An 18,768-nucleotide genomic window follows, 5' to 3' on the forward strand; every position below is an offset into this window, starting at 1 on the left:
ACACACCTGATTAAGATGTTTGCCAACGTCATGGTGTACATACTCCCACCATGGCTGGTTTCTGCTTACAAGACCTTACTGAACGTGGGGTTGGGAAGACTTATGTATCATTGGCTCTGGTGAGCCCGTGTCAGGTGGCCTCAGGATGCCACTGGATCCACGTGTGCTGTGCTCAAATATTCGTCTTGCTCCCTCTGGATTTGTTCCTCCACCCCTCCTCCTTCCCTCATAAACACACACGCACACTTAGTACTGTGGTGTGTGATGGGGAAGCATGATCCTAGTAAGGGGCTTTGGTCATCTGCTGGGATAAGTATAGCACCGTGAGAGTAGAATTTCCTCCCTCCCTCTGCTGTGAAATGCACATTTCTTTTCATAATCTTTCCATCGAAGGGGTTGCAGGCGCAGGAGGACAGCTGTGGTCTTAGGGCCAAATCCATAGGGAGCTCATCAGTAGGAGATCCTGGATAGAGTGAACCTCCTCCGGGCAGTGCAGGAACTAAGGGCTGTTGCCTACATCAGTTACGTTGAGTGTGCAGTGCTTGTAGGTACAAGGTAGTGAGGACCAGCAGGTTGTTGGATATACCATGCTAGAGCGAGCAGAGGAGAAGGGGCTTGGCTGGAGTTTTAGTCCAGATAAGAGCTGTGACTTCTGTAAGTCTCAGCCTCCACATGTGCAAGGAGAGACAATACCTCCCCCTCCATCGCACTGTTGATGCAAAGAGCAAAGGCACTATTTGATGTCTTCAGAAACCTACTCTCACAGCTGATCGTTTGGTAGATTGACTGGACTTATCAAGCCTAAGGACTTAGCGGATCTTGTGTTTTATACCTTGGCCATGGTTCAGTCCATATGCTCCTAACCATCTTCTCTGTAGTCCAGCATTAGACCCGGGGTGGGGGTGGTCTGGGACTGTGGGAAGAACCCGTCCCTGGTTATCACGTGGCCGGGTTTCTTGTCCCACCTTTGGTTTCTTGTGCCACCTCATTACATAACCTGGGGGAGTCGTTGGTGTGGCTGGAATGTGTGAAACCCCGGAGGAGGGGCGGGAGCATTTGGATTTGATCCTGGAGCCAGTGGGAAGTATTTGAAGGGCTTTAAGCGGAAAAGACACATCATCGGATGTGTGCTATAGAAAGCTCCTTCTGCAGCGCTCCGGGCCAGAGTCCAGGCAGGGTGAAACCCCGTTAGGAGGTTGGTGCCACAGTCCAGTCAAAAAGCGATGAGGTGACTCGTGGGTGCTAAATGCTGGGTGGCTCAGCTAGAAGGTGCTGTGAGAGTTCAGAGAAGGGAGACGCCAGTGTGGACTGGGGTATCAGGGTAGTATCAGAGAAGTATCAGGGTAGTAAGACTTCATGGAGAAGATGAGGCTGCTACTGGCCTTGGCGGATGGTAGACGGCATGGAGTTGTCCGTCTGGGCTGCACAACTGGGAAAGAAAACGGGAAGCTGCAGTAAAGCACACTGGGCTTAAATGGAGAATTTATATAAAGGATGGTTCTCAATGCGTATGGACCCATTCATGGAGGGACTTGAAAGCCAGGCTTAGGAACATGGACTTTGTTACAAGGTGGTGGTTCTCAAAGGAAAGTGCATTTCCTATAGTCGGTTTCTGTGGGAATCTTATCCATGGCATTTTCCTGTTCACAGCTCCCACCTCTCTTTTTCTCATGGTGAGGTGTAGGGTGCTGGGACCCTGGTGAGAGGGTGTGTGATTCACCCCCTGCAACCCTGTGCTGGTGGGGAAGGCAGGATCCCCTGGAGTCCTGAGGATGAGTGCAGCCCTGAATGTTGACCATGACGCCTGATTTGCCTTGCAGCAGGGACCCACGAATGGGAGCAGCTGTGCTATTGTCTCCAGGCAATCTCCAGTGTTTGTCTGCCTAGGCTGGGGTGACGTCCTCGGCAGTATAGATAAGCCGGCTGCCAGCTGTCGCAGGTACCTTCTCAATCATTCTTCCTCCTGTCCCTTACTAAGACTCTGTCCCTTACTAAGAATGATAGAAATTCCCCGTTTTCTCCTGCACCTGCTTTGTGGCAGTGTGTCTGGCTCTATCCACAGAGCGGAGGGATGGCTAACCTTGTACTGTCTGAGTGAGACGGGATTTGCACTTTCTGTGACGTGTTACAAAGCATGCTTGCTGGGAAATGGTATGGGCTACATACTATTACCTCTGACGCTCACGTGGGAAAACTGAGGCTCAAAGGGGTACAGCAACTCAGCCAAGGTTCCACAGGCAAGAATTGATGGGGTGAGCGCTAGAAACCAGGGATTCGTGGACTTCAGCGTATTCCTGTTGGATTTGGATTGGGGTATTCTGCAAGAGATGCTCCCTTTTCATGGGATTTTTAGCAGAAGCCTTTGTGAAAGCAAATTACTTTCACAAATGGCAGCGTATATCACAGGTGAAGTTCATACAAAAACACTTCCTTGAAGGACTCTTCTAGACATTGAGGGTCCCAAGTCTCAAAGTCCGCTTCGTTATCCAGATGGCAGTGAGTGCTTGCCCGATCTTAGAGAAATTTAAGGTCAAAGCAGAAATGGGAGTCCAGGTTGTCGGCTTCTCGACCCACAGCGCTCTGCCTTCTATCTGGCCTCAGGGTGTAAGTGGGGTTTCTCTAGAACACCCGACATAAGCCACCCAAGAGGGGATGTTTGTTGATGTCACTTGTGGCCGGGGGCTGCTGGGGAGCCCACGGGTGGTTTGTGGCACTCTGGTGGTGTTTGCCATGGGAGACCTATGTCGTTTTGGGGAGATGGGTGCTGCAGGCGTTCATAGATATGCTGGAGCACACCCGAATCCCTGGCAACGTGGGCAACAAATAATCCAGCCATTGGCTCTCAGCTTGTACTCAGTGTGATCTGTCCACGGCACCATTTCTTAGTTAATGACCCCTAGGCAGCCCTAGCGTTGCACTTCCAGAACAGTTATTTAACTGACATTCCAGGTCAGTTCTGCCCCACTTATTTAGGGGCAGTCGTATTTGCTGAAGTTCAAATAGGTGCCAACTACTGCACTGGCCACTTTTAATGTTGGGTAACCCTAAGGATTCCTGAAATGGAGCCATTGTTCCCATACTAGAGAGGGGATAGCCAAGGCTCAAAGAAGTTACAATTCACACCTGTGGGGCTTGAGACCCCAGGCTCTTTCTGCAGCTCCATCTTCCCACTCTTACTTCAAAGGCATTTGCTACACGAGCTTACTGTTGGACATCAGGCAGCGTCAGGGCACGGAAAGTCATCCACAGCCTGACACCGGCCTCTTTTACTACTGTGTTCCTGCCACCTCTTTCCTCCCCCTCCAGCCACATTGAGCTGTTCACTGTCCTCAAGGAAGCCAAACTGTACAAATTCAACCCTCAACACTGGTCATCTGTGTAAGGCTCGGGGCTGGTTACAATCAGCCCGTAAAGAAAAATAAGACACGCCCCTCCTCTCAAGGAACTTTCCATTCAAAGGCAAAGATAAAACGTGAACATCGATAGCTATGGTGCTTTAGAAGAGAAAGCTCACCGAATCTTCTGGGTGGTGCAAAGAAGCTGCTGGTGCATATCATTGTAAGATCTGCATGTGGCAGACTTTGCAGCTGAAGATCAGGGAGAAGTGAGGATCCGCAGGTCACCCGGCCCAGCCAAGGCCAAGTTGGAGGTAGATCCAGGTTTCTTTGCCCCCCTATGAAGGGTTCGTGCTACATCAAAGTGTACTCCGAGCTCACGGCCACTGCAGCCTGCACTGTGTTTGTTTCTATCTTGTTAAAAAGCATTTTTAAAATTTTTCGATTACAGTTAGCATACAGTATTACATGAGCTTCGGGTATACAGCATAATGGTTAAACATTTACCTACCTTACGCAGTGATCACCCCCGTAAGTCTAGTACCCACCGGATACCCTATGTACTTATTACAATATTATTGACTCTATTCCCTATGCTGTACTTTACATCCCCATGACTATTATTATAACTGGCAATTTGTACATCTTAATCTCTGTCATATTGCTGCCTGCCTAATGGAGACAGGCGGTGTCAGCTGCTGATGCCTCAAACCTGTTAAGTTGGTAAGGCAACCTGCGGCCCTGAGAAGTGAGGAGGGAACATGAAAATGCCCAGGTTGTCTGAGATTTCATTGTACTGATGCTTGGGGTTGTCAGAAAGACGAGGTTCCTACACTGTCTCCTCCTCCCCACCCCCGAGAAGGACCTGATGTAACAAACACTATGAAATACTGTCTTAAAGACAGGGGATCCACCTGGCACTTTTGTTCAGTTGAAAACCTAGGTGGAGTTTTCTGAAGTCATCAGCCAGTTTGACTGGTGTCCTCCTGCCATTGATATAGGGGCACTTACCGTAATGGCTGTTAGGTGGGAAAAACATCAGGACAGATGGTAAACCACAACCCTGGGAAATTGAGCAAATATGAACTCGGGGGTAGAGATCTGGGCTCTTCTGGTTCTGCTGCCACTGGCCACTGGCCACGGCCCTCGCAGCTCGTGACCGATCCCCCATCTGTGTGTGAGGGGCTGGCTTCTCCATTGAACTTGGAGTTCAGCAGAGATCGAGCTTGTGTTCAAACATGTGCTTCCCTACGAACTTGCTATTAACCGTGGGCTGGGCACTCGGCCTCTGCGTCACTGTACAGTTCCTCATCTGTAAGACGTGCTACTGGGAGTACCACCGTTTCAGCAGGATTGCTATGAGGGCTGAGGGAAATAGTCACGTGACGTGCAGCCTACTGCACAGTGAGGAAGAGTGAGTCTGTGCCATCGTGGTCATCCACTCCCTGCCCTCTGACAGTCTCGGATTGCCTGAGCCCAGGCCACTCTGGTCGGTCACCGTCAGGTCTCTAGGCTGCGCTCACGTCTGGCTTCCTACCGTGGGTCCCCAGCACGAGAGCCACATGCTGAGATGGAAGAAACCTGGAGAACCGTGTTCTAGTCCTGGCTTCTCCACCTTCCCTACTGGCTGAGTGCCATTAAACAAGTCCCCACTTTCTGTAGAACTCAGGTAGGTGTCCCTGAAGAACATTAGTGATAATAATGGCAGTAGTGGGTTGAATGGTGCCCCCCCCAAAGGATGAGTCTATGCCCTAGCCCCCCACAACCTCTGAATGTGACCTAATTTGATCAAAGGATTTTGCCCATTTGCCAAATACCATCACTGGCAGAAGCCCCTACACAAAACAGATGGAAAGCCTGGCTGTGTTACTGCAGGAGGGGGCCCCAGAGCCTGCCACCGAGCCCCTTCAGCATCTGTGGGGCTCCTCCGACCAGTGAGCTCCTCTAGAGCTGTCAGTCACTGAACTAGAAGCCCTGTGATTCTCCGTGATTAAATAAATGCCAAAGCGGATGGACTAAGGCCTGTTTCTTTTTCATTAGCATTTTACTTTACCTGTGTGAGTTTGATTCAAGACTGATTTCCTGGTTTCAAAAGAACAGCAGATTCTTTGGGAAAGGGTAAAACAAAAGGCTTTAAGTGCTGTGTGCGTCCTCCCCAGGCAAGTGGGGTGAAAGGGGAGATCTTTGGCCAAACAAGCCCAGCTCTGCATCTCTGGGCAGGGTCAGTGCCTGCTGGCAGTGAAGAAAGGCCAGGCCTGTTCCGGCAAAACGCTGCCCTCTGAGGAAACAGGGTCTGTGTCTTGTCAGTGGCCGCCAGTGTCTCCAGGAGGTCTGGGCAGCAGCTGCTTCCCACACTGGTTGCCCATCCGGCTGCCTCAGGTGGCCCTAGGAGAGCCACTGAGCCCTCACAGGTGGGGGGCTGGCTGGTTATCGGAACAGCTGTGCATTCAGGTTCTGGGTGCCAGGGCACAGGGAACCCAGCAGTCCTTTAAACATACATTGCTAAAGGTAGTCACACCCTTGCTTCTCAGATCATAACAGGACTGCTTTATAACCAGGTTGTTTTATATATAAGGCTTACGAGCCCAGTAGATTTAGAAGACATTCTGATGAGCAAAGGAAGAGTGAATCATTGCCAAGGATATTTACGTGGATTAGAAAGCAGAGGATTGTCTAGGAGACAACTGGACAGAAAAATGACTGGCCCCACAGGACTATGGATTATATTAGGATGACCATATATCCCGTGTGTCTTGGACAGTCCTGGTTTATGCCTGTTTTTCCGGTGACGTGAATGGTCCCCCTTTTCATTCTCAGAAGCATCCAGGTTGGGATGATAAATCACATGGTCACCCGAGTTGTATGTGACCGTGTACGTGCACTTGGCATAGATACAATGTGGATCACATAGTTAAGTAAAAACCTGTGCCTGTGTGCTTTGCAGCTCAGAAGTTGGCTGTGGGTTATCAGCATTGCACCGTCACAAGTCACCATTTCACAGCACGTGTGGCTTACGGTGGGTGAAATCGTGAGACAAAATGTCACACAGGCCATGCTTCAGGTCCTTTCTCTGGGCCAACTAGCTTTTTGACTTTTAGGCAATTACTTAGTGAATCTCAACTATAAATTAGAAATAATCATAGAGCCCTCACAGAGTCAGTGTAATTACTAAATAGCCTCGGGAAAGCATCTAGCTTATTTCCCGACACCTAACCGGCTGCCAACAAATGGCGCCTGCCATTATTATCATTATTATTCCTCTTCCTATTCAGTTACTATTCAGTGCTATTGGGGGTTTAATCTCTCCATCTCTAAAATGGTGAGGGGTGATCCCTGCTCCCAGGTCTTTGGGAGGCCGAAACCAGAGCCCACTGTCCCCGGGAGTGTGTGCAGTGTTCACGGTGGGCACTTCAGGCAGCATCTCGCTTGCCCTCCTGCCCAGTGAGTCCCTCCCCCACTGACATGGGAACTGAACTCCTGAGACATCATCCCTGATGACTGCCGTCTCTGGCCCTCCCTCTGGCCCCTCCCTGGCCTAACCTACTTCCTCCTCCTAAGAGTGCTGCTGTGTAAACACCAAGGCCAGGGCGTCATTTACGGGTGCTGACTGCCTCTGGGGGGCCACCACCCAAAGAGGACTGGGGACCGAATCCCTGGTCCTGCCTGCACAGCACCTCTCAGTATTCCCCCCGGAGAGGTGCCTCTCTTCCTCGGTCGTCTGAACGCAGGGGTCGTCCGTTCCTAGTGTTCATATTTGATTCCCTGTTTCTTTCCACTGATGTGCCTTTCTGCGTGCCTCAGCCTTTCTTTTTCATTTTAATGTAACTACCTGGAGAGGGAGAATTGCATATTGGCCTGCATTCTAATCTTGACTCTGCCACTCAAAAGCTGAATCCCCTGGATGAGTGCCTCAGTTTCCTCCTCTGTAAAAGGGGGAGAGAACAACGCCTGACACACTGTAGGTACATGACAAATGGTAGCTATCTTGTTATCTAAAAACCTGCTCATTTGTGTTTCTTCATGTTGGCCTGTACGCTTGGTGCTGAGGGAAAGCGGCCACGCGGAGGTTTCCAGACTCAGAGTCTGGCTGTGCTGCTGCTTTCCTGAGACTTGGAACGAGCACGGTCCACCGCGGGCTGTAGGTTTCCTACCTGCTCAGCTGGAGGTGGGGAATGTGCTCGTCCAAGCCCTTTAGTTCTCTCACCATCTATTTTGCCTTCTCTTCAGTTTGCCCCTGCCCTGCCCTCCGACTTCCAGAACCTTCAAACGTGGAAGACACGCAGCTCGGTTCTAAGCTATTCCTCAGCCCCTCCACTAAATGGGGTGGGGGTAGAGGCCCACAATGTAGTGGAAAGGTCACAGGTCAGTAGACTAGGTATGAAGAGATGCCTATTCTCATCCCAATTCTGTTGTGCGACCCTGGATAAGTCATTTCATGTCTCTGGATTTCAGCCCCCCTCCCTTTATATATTGGAACAATTACCCCTCTGCTTTGTGCCCCATTTAAAATGACTGAAGAAGACAAGATATTGAAAAACGTTTCGCTGGCTGCCAGGTGCTCTAGAAGTGCGGAGTTCTGATGGTCTCAGGTGGTGTCAGTCCCCTCCGTGCAGCAGAGGGACCGTGACAACATCTCTGGCCGTCCACAGCTGCTGGCGATGGAAGCAAATGAATATTGATGGGCTGTGAGGTTGTGCTGCTTGGGGGGGCCCGAGAAGGGAGTTGTAAGTGTCTTTCCCTGCTTGATCTCAGTTCTCTCTGATGGACATCTGGCCTGTGGGTGACTCAAACAGGAAACTACTAGCCATCGGTCAGAAAACTTGAACTCCTCTCAAAGACGTGCTTACTTTTTGTCACTCTATGTTTGTTTAGATGGTGGGGAAATAATTTACAAAATCAGGGCCAGGTCCTCCCTGGTAGGTCCTCTGTGATGGAATCTATACGATGGGAGGAAGTGGGATATCCTGAGGGCTGAGTTAGGATCCAAGTTATACAAATGCAAGTCCAGCAACCCTTGCCAGGCTGGTGACATCAAAACTCACCAGAAGCTTTGGCCCCTGCTCCAGATGGGGATTGCACTTTTTTGTTAGTTTCTCCAAATACACAACCAGTTTAGGGAACCCCTGGAATGGGTGGGACCGGTATCTGGGTGCTTGCCTGTTAGAGGGCTGTGTATACCCTGCACTCGCCTGGTCCCCATCAGGAGGCTGTAAAGTATGCTTGCTATTAACGTTAAAGTATGACTAGGTTCTTACTGGGGTTGTCTGTGTGGTTGTTCAACTTACCAGGTGATGGCCATCCTTAATGATGGCCGTTGGGAGTTAGGGAACTTGTCTATAAACAAGTAGACTGGACGAGATGGATAGGAAAGGATTCTGGAAGTCCCTCAGAGTCATGGTCGAAGGAGACTCACCATTCTACTTGCCCGACGTTCTTAGTTTCGTGGTAGAACAAAGCTGAGCTCAGTTGGGTGAATCAATTCCCAATCACATACATGAAAATGGGTTATAATTTTGAGAGTGTTTGAAAAGGAAAACAGGGGATGGGATGGCACCCTCTGATACTCAATCACTTCAACAGAGTCTCTTCTTTGCAGGTTCTTTTGCGGCGCACCTGGCCTCTCAGCCACAGCCCAGAGGTGAGAGATGTGGTCTTCCCACAGGGTTCTGCTTTGGAAATTCGCCTTGCTCAGCGTCTACACTCAGTGCCCGTGGGAAGCAGCCCCTGTGTCAGGGCACCCTTACTTCGGGTTGTGCTCTGGGGTGGGAATGTCTGGGCACCAATCCTGAGTCTCTCCCAGCTGCCACCATGACATGCTTTCCCCAAATCCAAGGCTAGCCCCACAAATGTCGGCTCAGAAATCACTTTCTCAGTCACGCCAAGGACTTTTCAAAGTTGCTGTGTTTTCTCTATCATTTCCTTCCCTCCCCCCCTTCACTTCCTGTTTTTTCTTCCTCTTTCTCCACCCCCACCACATCTCTCCAGCCATGTCCCTTGTTGTCTGAGAACAGGAACAAAGCGTGGAGCATTGATAATCATGATTTCCTGAGTGACTGGCCCTCACGGCTGCTGAGAACTGGAGCCAGAGCTAGCCTGGCTTTCTGGGGCATGTGAGCCCCAGCTGGGAGCACGGCAGGAAGCCTGGCCTTTACACCCCGCCCCCGTCTGAAAGAGCATCTAATAAGAATAACCCTTCATATCCTTACAACAATTTACATCTTCCAAAGAACTTTCTCCTGCATTCAAGCTAAAACAATGCAAAACTCTTAGTGTTTTGGCTTAATAACTATAGTCCAGGGTGGATGGACAAACAGATTTGGGAGTCATATGTGTGAGTTTGTGAATGATTCTGCTCTGTATTCTCTTTATGACTCTGCAGATCATTCAAGCTCTCTGAAGCTCAGTTCCCTAACCCTTTGGTAAAATGAAGTTAGTGGTACCTCACAGTTTCTGAGGACAAATTAGGAAAATATATCTATAAGAGTCACATGGGATGGCTGGCAGATACTATTTGCTGAATAAATGCAAGATCCCTTCTTTGGTTTTGGTGGTCTGCGCAGAGGAATGGCTGTTCAAATGTACGATAGCCAGAAGAATCACATAATAAATGATACCCATGGGAGGAGAGTCCCATGTCTGTTACTGTGTTTTCCTGAAACATGGAGAGAGAAAGGAAGAGACAGAGGGAGACCGACAGATGTACTGGCTGGGTGCGCACGTGCCTATTACGGAAAAACAAAGCCCACCCACCGCCGTGCTCCTGGGTCACGCTGTTTGTTCCACAACAATATTTTTCTGAGGGGAAACAGGGAGAACCATCCCAACCACAGTCCATGAGGTAGACTGTTTTACTGGTTTAGCTCCCAGCGGTTAAAACTGCAAAAACGACAGAAACAGCCATCTGGAAAAAGTGCCACCTCCCTTTTTGAAAATCTGTTAAAACACAAAGCAAAACTTCCCATTCAGCGTCAATAACCAGTTGTTTGAGGAGTCAGTCTGACCATGGGGCTGCTTTTTAAAAAAATTCCAAAGGCCAGAGAGTCAGAGACTCATTCTCATCTGGATTCTCCTCCCAACTTGTCAGATCCTTACACGAGCCTCATTTTTTCTCAACTACAAAATGAAAGCATTAGACAGGGTTATCTCATTGATTTCTTCCAGCCCTGGTTATCTATGATTCTGGAACTCTCTTTACTTTCCTTACAAAAATGTATCATTACTAAAGGAGAACAGGAAATGGCCTCTCACTGTGATACGACTTGCTTTCCCTTTTAGCAGATTGTCATTCACTTAAGGACAGAGAAACCACAGGACTCAAGGGGGCCACAGCCCTGATTTGGGGAGCCAGACTTGTCTTGGCGTGACAGCTGCTCAGTGGGTTCGTTCCATCATAGCCTGGCTTGGTGAACCTGAATCAGAAGCGGTATCTCCAGGTAAGAAACAAGTGACTTAGGCAATAGCAGAAGCACAGTGATACCCACATTTTTAGGGTGGGGAGTATGTCATATGCATGCTTATAAGACACTTGAAAGGATTAAGGACGGTCATTTCACTAGATTTGTCATCTTTGATTGGAAGCCGTGCCTCCTAATACCACATACATGTAAAAGAAAAAAAAACCAAATAAACAAGGACATAATTAATAATTGACATGCATTTCAAGGTCACTGTAATTTTGAAATGGTTAACAGTCCCTGGGATCCATAAGTGCATTCCGAGTGGAAGTGTTGCCGTCTTGAGACTTTTGACTGTTTGGCTACGAAATAGAGTAGCTTAGAACTATGTGCAGCAGGAGAGCATATTACAGCTCTAGTTGTAGGTTGCTTTTCCTTCCAGAATTGATTTCGGATTAGGCACAATCGGGGTTCCTTTCTGCCCATACCGGCCGTCTCGATTTAGATGAGCAAAGGGAGAAGTGCTTAAGTAGCCAACCTGGGATGGAATTTAGGTCTTGTGCAGCAGTCTAGCTGGCATCTCACGCGCTAGAACATTTTTGGAGACGAATTCAGTTCATGAAGTTGTCACCCAGGAGGACTTGTGGAACACAAGCTGCAGGTCACTGTTCCCCTCGCGCTCTTCCCTCACTGCCAACACGTTGGTTCTCTCTTGTTACCTCCTTCTTTTCTCACCTCCTCCCAAGCCATTATAGACACTTTGCTTATTATCTATAAAGAGGGGGTCACGTCTGTTTGAACATCTTTATTTGACTTCGATGTGACATGAGCTGATATCCCTTCCTGATGACTAAAGATCTACTGAGGGTTCAGCTCTCTGGGCTCTATTATATGGGCACATCTCCTCTAAGCTGGCCCAGAGACCCACACATTCAAGATGCAGAATCACGAAGGAGGGACCAGTATTATGGGATAGCCACACGCTTGTGACCTTCCCTTGCTGATGTCACCTGCTGTCCACCCTCCCGAAGCTCTCCTTTTTCATCTAGATGTCTTCAATTTCCTTGAAAACTAAAACCAAAGCCTTTTATAAAGCGGAGCACAGTACAGAAGGTAAGACCAGGTGATATTTAAGGTATTTTCCAATTCTGAGTTCCAGCATCATTTTATCCCAGACTTGTTCCTCATACCACATTCTCATTCTCTGGGGAAAGGGGTTTACCTTGTGCTCCCTTTCTTTCTTCCTCTTACTGTTTCTTCCCCCGGCGTGGTCCCTGAGCGAGAGCCTACTTCAGAAGAAGGAAATGAGGTCTGAAATTAGGCAGACCTGACTTCAAATCTCGGTTCTCTATTTATTAGTTGAGTGGTTTTTGCCTGGGTTGTTTTAAATTCCTGATCTTCTGTTTTCCATCTATAAGAAGGAAGACTGTGTTGTAGGCTTGTGGTGAGACGCAAAGGAGGTGATGCATTAGCATAGTTTCTTGCTTGTGTTAGACCTTAAAAAATGTTCGCGTCGTTCCTTGCCCAACCTTATTTATAGCTATTTAAATATACCTCTAATTCCCCCACTGGCTTCCATTTGAGCCTTAGCCCTAAAATCCAGGGACCAGCCTTCTGTACACACACCGCATGTCCCGGCTAGTTACAGAGGAGAGAAGCAGTTAACACGCTTTTGATTTCAGAGCTTGTCTTCAAGGGCAGCCTTCTCTCACCTCAGCTTTGGCCAGAGTGCCCTCTGTAGTTCAGCCATCTGGGAGGTTTCCTTGGTCATGTCCGACTTCAGGACCCACGCGTCTCCCAGCACCTTGACTCCATCCTTTGTCCCATGAGGTGTTCACTGAAAACTGACGCCCTCCCGCGGCTTTTCCACTTCAGACCAGCATAGTCCCAAGACGCAGAGGAATGTCCCGGCAACTCGGATCAGCTGATTTGGGGACAGGTGTTCTGCTCTGGTGCTCAGCAAGACAGTTAGCTTGAAGCACGTGTTCATTCAGGACCATGGCATTGGCTTTCTTCCTCGTCTGTTTGCTCTTGAGGGGCATTCATTCGTCCAGCCACCCACGCATTCAGCAAAAGTCTGTGGGGCATGTGCCATGTGGCAGGTGTTCTTTTTGGTGTTAGGGATACAGCGTGGACCAAAACTAAGTTCCTGCTCTCGTGGAGCTTGCGTTCTAGTAAGATCGGAGAGTTGTCAACAGGTACTAAAGATACATGCACGCATCCTACCAGGCAGTACTGAATGTTGTGTAAAAACAAATAATAATAAAGCAAAAAAAAAATGTATATATATATCTGAGTCAGAGAGCCAGGACGTTAGGGGAACAGGCAATGCTCTTCAATAGGGTATGAGGTCTGGCATTATTTCAGCAGGACCTGAACAAAGTAAGGGAGCGAGGCCAGAAGGAATGAAGCTCTGAGGTGGAGATGTGCTTGGCGTTCAGGAACTGCAAGTGGCCGGGAGGACTGGAGCAGAAGGAATGAGGGGACAGTGGACGGACACGAGGGCAGAGAGTAGTGGCCAGATCCGTAGGGCCTCCTAAGCCCCTGTAAGAACATGGGTTTATATAGTCTGGCTGGCTTTTCTAGAGATTCTTCTACCCTCTTCCCCGAGCATCTCAAAGGCCCCACCCCTAAAGCATCCTAAGCAGAAATAAGGATGGGTGCTCCTGCCTGGTGGTGTATCAGCCATCCACTCAAAAACCTGCACTGGGCACGAGGTACTGAAACTCGGGGGATGAATGAAACTTGGCCCCGTCCTAGGGTCCAAGGGTCTGGCGCTGGTTCAAGGCTGCTCGGGGAAGATGCATCAATAAATTCGGTCAAAGTGAGCAGTTGTTCTAATTTCGTCGTTGTGGAACCAATTTGCTAGCGTGGGATTTTTCCACTGGTACCTCCCATGGGTCACTTCTACCAGTTCTCCTGGAATTCACTCACCTAGACCTTTGCCAAGACTTGCCTTTAGTGTAGAGGGAGGATCCGTTCATTCAGCAAACATTCGAGTGCTTGTTGTGTGTCCACGCCAGTGCTAGATTCCGGTGGGCAATGAGAGCTGGATTCAGCCCTGCCCTCAAGCTGTCTGCGGTTTTCCTGGGAGACCTGCTAGTGACCTGCCAACACACATGTATCGTTGTTGTGTAAGAGTGAGTGTGAGCAGCTCAGAGGAGGGGCCCCAACCCACACTGAGGAGCAGAACCGGGGAAGCTCCCTGGGGACATGCTGTCTCCACTCAGGCCTAGAGATGAGGTGTCATCTGGCAGATGGAGAGTAGGGGCGGGAGTTTCTAGGCAGCGGAGAAGCAGAAGCAAGGGCTGCCCTTTGGAGGAACTTTGTGCACTGCCATCCACTGTGGCTGTGCAAAGTGAGGTGAGGCAAATCTGAGAGAGAAGCTGGAAACGTGGATGTCAGGCCAAGAGGGTTGAGTGTAGCTTGAAGACAACTCAGAGCAGGTAAGAGTTCTTTAAGCAACGGTGGATGGCCTGAGAAGACTGGAGTTTTATGAGGAAGCAGAGGGCCTAAATGTATGTGACACCTGGTTCTTTAAAGTGCTTATTCATACCCATTTCCTTGTAATATTATAAGGCCAGTTTCCTCTGCTGTAAAGTAGGTTAATGCAGATGGACTGAAAGAGACGGCTGCCGAGAGTGGATGAATCCACGTTCCTTTCCACCACCGAGTGTCCTTGTGAAAGTTAAATGTTGACAGCATTTCACATGCAGTCTTGCTAGAGAAATTTCTGGGAAATGGTTAGAATATGAGTCTGGTTTCTGAGGGGAGAGAGTGGCTGGCAAAAGCCCAAGCAATTCTAGTAGAAATCATGGAAATCAGGTCATGATACATTTTCTGTTAGTCAGAAAATGAATGGGTAATATCCATCTTTTAACCGTCTCTCTGTTGAATACTAAAATAAGAGTGTTCTCTTTAGAAAGGTATGCATTCATTAAGCAAATACCTGAGTACCTACCACGTGCCAGACACTGTGCTAAGCCTGGGAACGTCAAGACAAATCAAACATGGTCAGCCCCTCAAAGTTCATAAGCTTGTGACAAAGGGAGAGGAGCCAACAGTCCCAGGGGCAGAGAGAGGGTAAAAGCTCCAACAGGAGCAAAACAAAGTGGGTATAGAGAGGGGCATGTTCTCTGCCCAGGGGAGTTGGGGAAGGGTTCCAAGAGCTGGGCATTGAAGGATAAGTAAGAGTTGGGATCTCAGAGAGAGACAGTGCAGAACAGCACTCTATAAATAAGGGCCAACACGCAATCCTCTGTGACGGCGGTGGGGGGGAACTTGCCAGAGTGATCGTCAGGCACAGATAATACCTGAGCTCTGCTTTTTAAAAATCCATTAGGAGCCACCCCCTCGTCTTCCCACCTTGTTCCCAACAGTGACTAAAAATAATTAAATTGACTAATTTGAGTTGATCCCTTCTCTGACCCCGTGGAGGTGTCAATGAGCAGAATAGGATGAGGAGGACTAAGAAAAGAAGTAGAAAGAAGAGGAGGAGGAATCCACGTCCATCATCCGAAAACACTGATTCAACAGCCTAGATTGTGGCTTAGCTCTGTAGTGGCAGGACTCAACTGTGCAGAGAACTGGGTGGGTCTGCTGCTTCACAGTGAAAACTTGGAAGAGATTGTTAAAACTCTCTCTGTCCTACCTTCCTCTTGGGAAAAATATGCCTTGGAAACAAAATAATATATTTTATATAATATATATATACACACACACACACACATAGTGTATATATATATATATATACACACACACATAGTATATGTATATATACATAGCATATATATATACAGATGTACCTGTACATATGTGTATGCTATATATGCGTGTGTATATATATGTCTACACACATACATATATATGTATATATATGTTAAGATTACATCTTACCCCAGCACAGAGCCTGGGGCCGACAACCCCAGTCACACGTGCTGGCTGGAAGATGAATGGATGGGTTAGAATTGACCTTGCCATCCTGCACACTTCCCCGGATGAGCCCAGGTCTATGTACTTCATGATACCGGAAGGTCACAGGCACACCAGGAGGGAGAATTTGGTGCCAATTACAGAAGTGGAAACTGAAGCTCAGCGAGATGGAGCAGCTCGTCTAAGGCCCACAGCTACTCGGTGGTCAGGATTCAAGCTCTCTTCTAATTGTCTTCTCTTCCACTGTACATGCCGTGTCACCTTATCTATAAATAGGTGAAGCTTCTGGTAAACCACTGAGAAGCAATGAAGACTCTCCCTTGGTCGTGGTCCTCACCTAGAGCTCCACAATGCAGAGCTGGGCAGAGTAGTGACATTCTGTTGTGGAGTCAAGGATGCATGTGTCTAGATGTCTTCTCCAGACTCCTCTGGTGCAACATCTTGCTCTGCACATGTCTCCTCCCATGCTTCCGGGGACGGGGAGTTCACTACCTAACAAGGCAGCTGGTTCCAGTTCCAGGCCCTGGGTACTTTCCCTCCTCACAGAGCTCTCTGAACCTAACTCTGTGTCATTCTGCTCAGCTTAAACACCTCGGCAACAGCCAGCTAAGGTGCAGGTGCTTTGCTCTGGCTGGAGTCTCTGAGAGACACAAGAAGCTCATGACATGGCCTCCTTTCCTTCTCTCTGGGAGAAGCAGTCGCCCCCACCAGAGCCAGGGCTCTCTTGCCTCTTGCGTTGGAGGATCTATTGGTTCCTCTTGATGGATTTGGCTGAGTAGAAGACACAGTACCTGATTTCATCCTGTCTCCATCTAAGGAAAGGCCTCAACATGAACTTTCTCTTACCTCCTTCTGTCTAGAACCCTGGCTGTACCCAGGGGAGTAAGCCTTTCCTTTGCAGATATAAGGTAAAGTTTAAAAGAAAAAGAAAGAAGAGAAGAGAAAACAAGAGAAAGAAAAGGGAGGGAGGGGAGAGAAGGAAAGAAGAGAAAAAAGAAAGAAAAGAAGGAAAAATAGAAAGGAAAGATGGTTGTGGTGTCTGGTTAAGTTGGGTTCTAGCCCATGCTCTGGCACTGACTCACCATCTGACCTTGGACACCGCCTTCCCTTCTCCATCATCACTATGAGAGAGTTGGATTTGATTTCCAGGTGCTTCCATTTCCGAACTCATCTCCAAGGACAGTCTTTGAATCCTACTGAATTCCCATGTGGTCCAGCAGGACCCCTGTGTGGGGCTCATATTTGCATCACCACCGCCAGGAAGCCTCTCTGGAAGGTGGCAAACTAGACCCCTCGCCTCTTCATGGAAGACCAGGCCTCCATCAACACAGAACAGCTGACCCAGTTCACAGAGTCAGGAGGCTCTGCCTGTACCCCACCCCAACCAGCCTGTGCCATGAGTCCTGGTGTAGCTACTGCCCTTGTCTCATTCCTTTGTTCTAGGTCTCTAGCTTCCTTCAGCTCTGTCTTTGCTTTTTCTCTGGGTTGGAGAATAGGAGGAAAATCAGTGTGGGGACTTTGGCTTGGCCCTAATGGTGAGCCTGCTTTTCCCTGTTTGAGCCTTGAAAGCCCAGGGCCCCAGGATGGAAATGTCACCTGACCTGGATAGAAAGTAAGAAGAAATCCAGGGGTTAGGACCTGGCTGCAAACTGGCAGAGGAGCTGTGCAGAATTCTTAATGCTGGAAGCAGGTTTGGAAAGTGTTTCCTCTGGGGACCTCCCCTTGGCTGTCAGTGCTCCCACAGGACCCCCTGCTTTCTCTGCTCCTAACTGCTGCTGGTCAAGGAAGAGGGGCAATGGCAATTTCAGTTGTCTTCCGTGGCCATCACTTGCAGAGGAAACATGATGACATTGGCAATGGCACGTGTCCCTAGTTATAAGGAATGGCACATAACAAGTATTGTGCATTGGAGTGGACCCCCGGTGAGGTTTGCTTAATTGCGCTCATCGTGAAATGCTTGGCACACCGTGGTTAGAGCCCAGCCTGAACCACGATGCCTGGGCTGTACCCTCTGAGCTGGGGCAGGCTGCCACCTCTCCCGGTCACCAGATTCCTCGTCTGCAAAATGAGAAAGCCAGTAGCTGCTGTGATCATTAAACAAGCTAATATGTGTAAGCACAAGGAGTGGTGCCTGGCCCATAGAAAGGACCCTGTAAGTGTTAGCTATTTGTATGTTCATCTAAAGCCTCGGCTGGCTTTTCTATTAAAAATAAGTTTCTGGGATGTGTTGTGGGTTCAGTCACTTCATGGCTATTTATTAAGTATCTCCTGTGTGCAGAATGAGTCTTAGGTGGTAAAGGTCCAAAGCTGAAGTCAGCAGCAGTGATAAACAGTCAGATGTCACTAAGTGTGTGACACCGTTCAAACAACTAAAGAAAGCATTTTAGGAGACCAGAGTCCTCTCAGAGGAGCTGGGAGGCCCAGGGTGGGGATGGGAGCAAGGAGGGGATGGAGGCAGGAATGGGGGCGGACGGTGGGTTGAGAGAAGATGGAGGGGATGACTAAGGGTTACTGAGGGACAGGGGAGCCATTCTGACTGGGAGACGGGGAGGAGAGTCTCCCAAGGGGAGGGATTGCTTCGTAGTGATTCTGCGGTTTTGGTGCTGAGGGTACGCTCTGCTTGAAGCCTTTCAATGTGAAATGCTTCGGGGCACTTGGTGGAGATCCTGCCACTTTGCCCAGCTCTGGTGTCCAGAGAGGAAGAGGGCTCAGGATATGGACGTGGAGGCCCCACCACGTAGGACAGAGCAGGCCCCGCTGCTCCCGGCTGAGCCAGCACAGGCCCCTCTGTGTGCGGCCTGAGAGCCCTGGCCCGGCCTAGCCTCCTTGAAGGCCCGACAAAGACTTGCTTGTTCTCCTCCGACATCCGACCTCACCCTCAGGATTTCTCTGTCCTTCTGGGGCAAGATCTCACACAGTGATAATAGAATGAAAGGGAAGGGTGGAATCCAGTGAAGACTGGCTTGGCGTTACCATGCCAACCCGCTTCCAGAGCGGAGGGGAGGAAATGGCACCTGCCCTGTGCACCATGCACACCTTCCAGGTCACACCCCGGGACAGTCCTGAGTTGCTGAGCTCCTGGTCGGAGCGAAGTGGGAGCTGCTGAG

The 18,768-nt window shown here is 49.2% G+C and overlaps 1 protein-coding gene across 4 annotated transcripts in view; it reads left to right on the forward strand.

Moving 5' to 3' along the window:
• Positions 1-18,768, forward strand: part of CYRIA (CYFIP related Rac1 interactor A) — a 98,910-nt gene that overhangs the window by 32,005 nt on the left and 48,137 nt on the right. Inside the window, exons 2-3 of one of the 4 annotated variants that reach the window (XM_033125027.1) lie at positions 8,932-8,973; positions 10,614-10,768. The exons of 1 other annotated variant lie outside the window; for it this stretch is intronic. The gene's annotated coding sequence lies outside the window, so the exon portion shown is untranslated. Of the gene's footprint in view, positions 1-8,931; positions 8,974-10,610; positions 10,769-18,768 lie in introns of all 4 variants that reach the window. 2 more of the 4 variants (XM_033125028.1, XM_033125026.1) reach the window with 2 other exon arrangements.

Source organism: Rhinolophus ferrumequinum, chromosome 13 (genome assembly GCF_004115265.2).
Source record: "Rhinolophus ferrumequinum isolate MPI-CBG mRhiFer1 chromosome 13, mRhiFer1_v1.p, whole genome shotgun sequence".
In the NCBI taxonomy this organism is placed as follows: Eukaryota; Metazoa; Chordata; class Mammalia; order Chiroptera; family Rhinolophidae; genus Rhinolophus; species Rhinolophus ferrumequinum.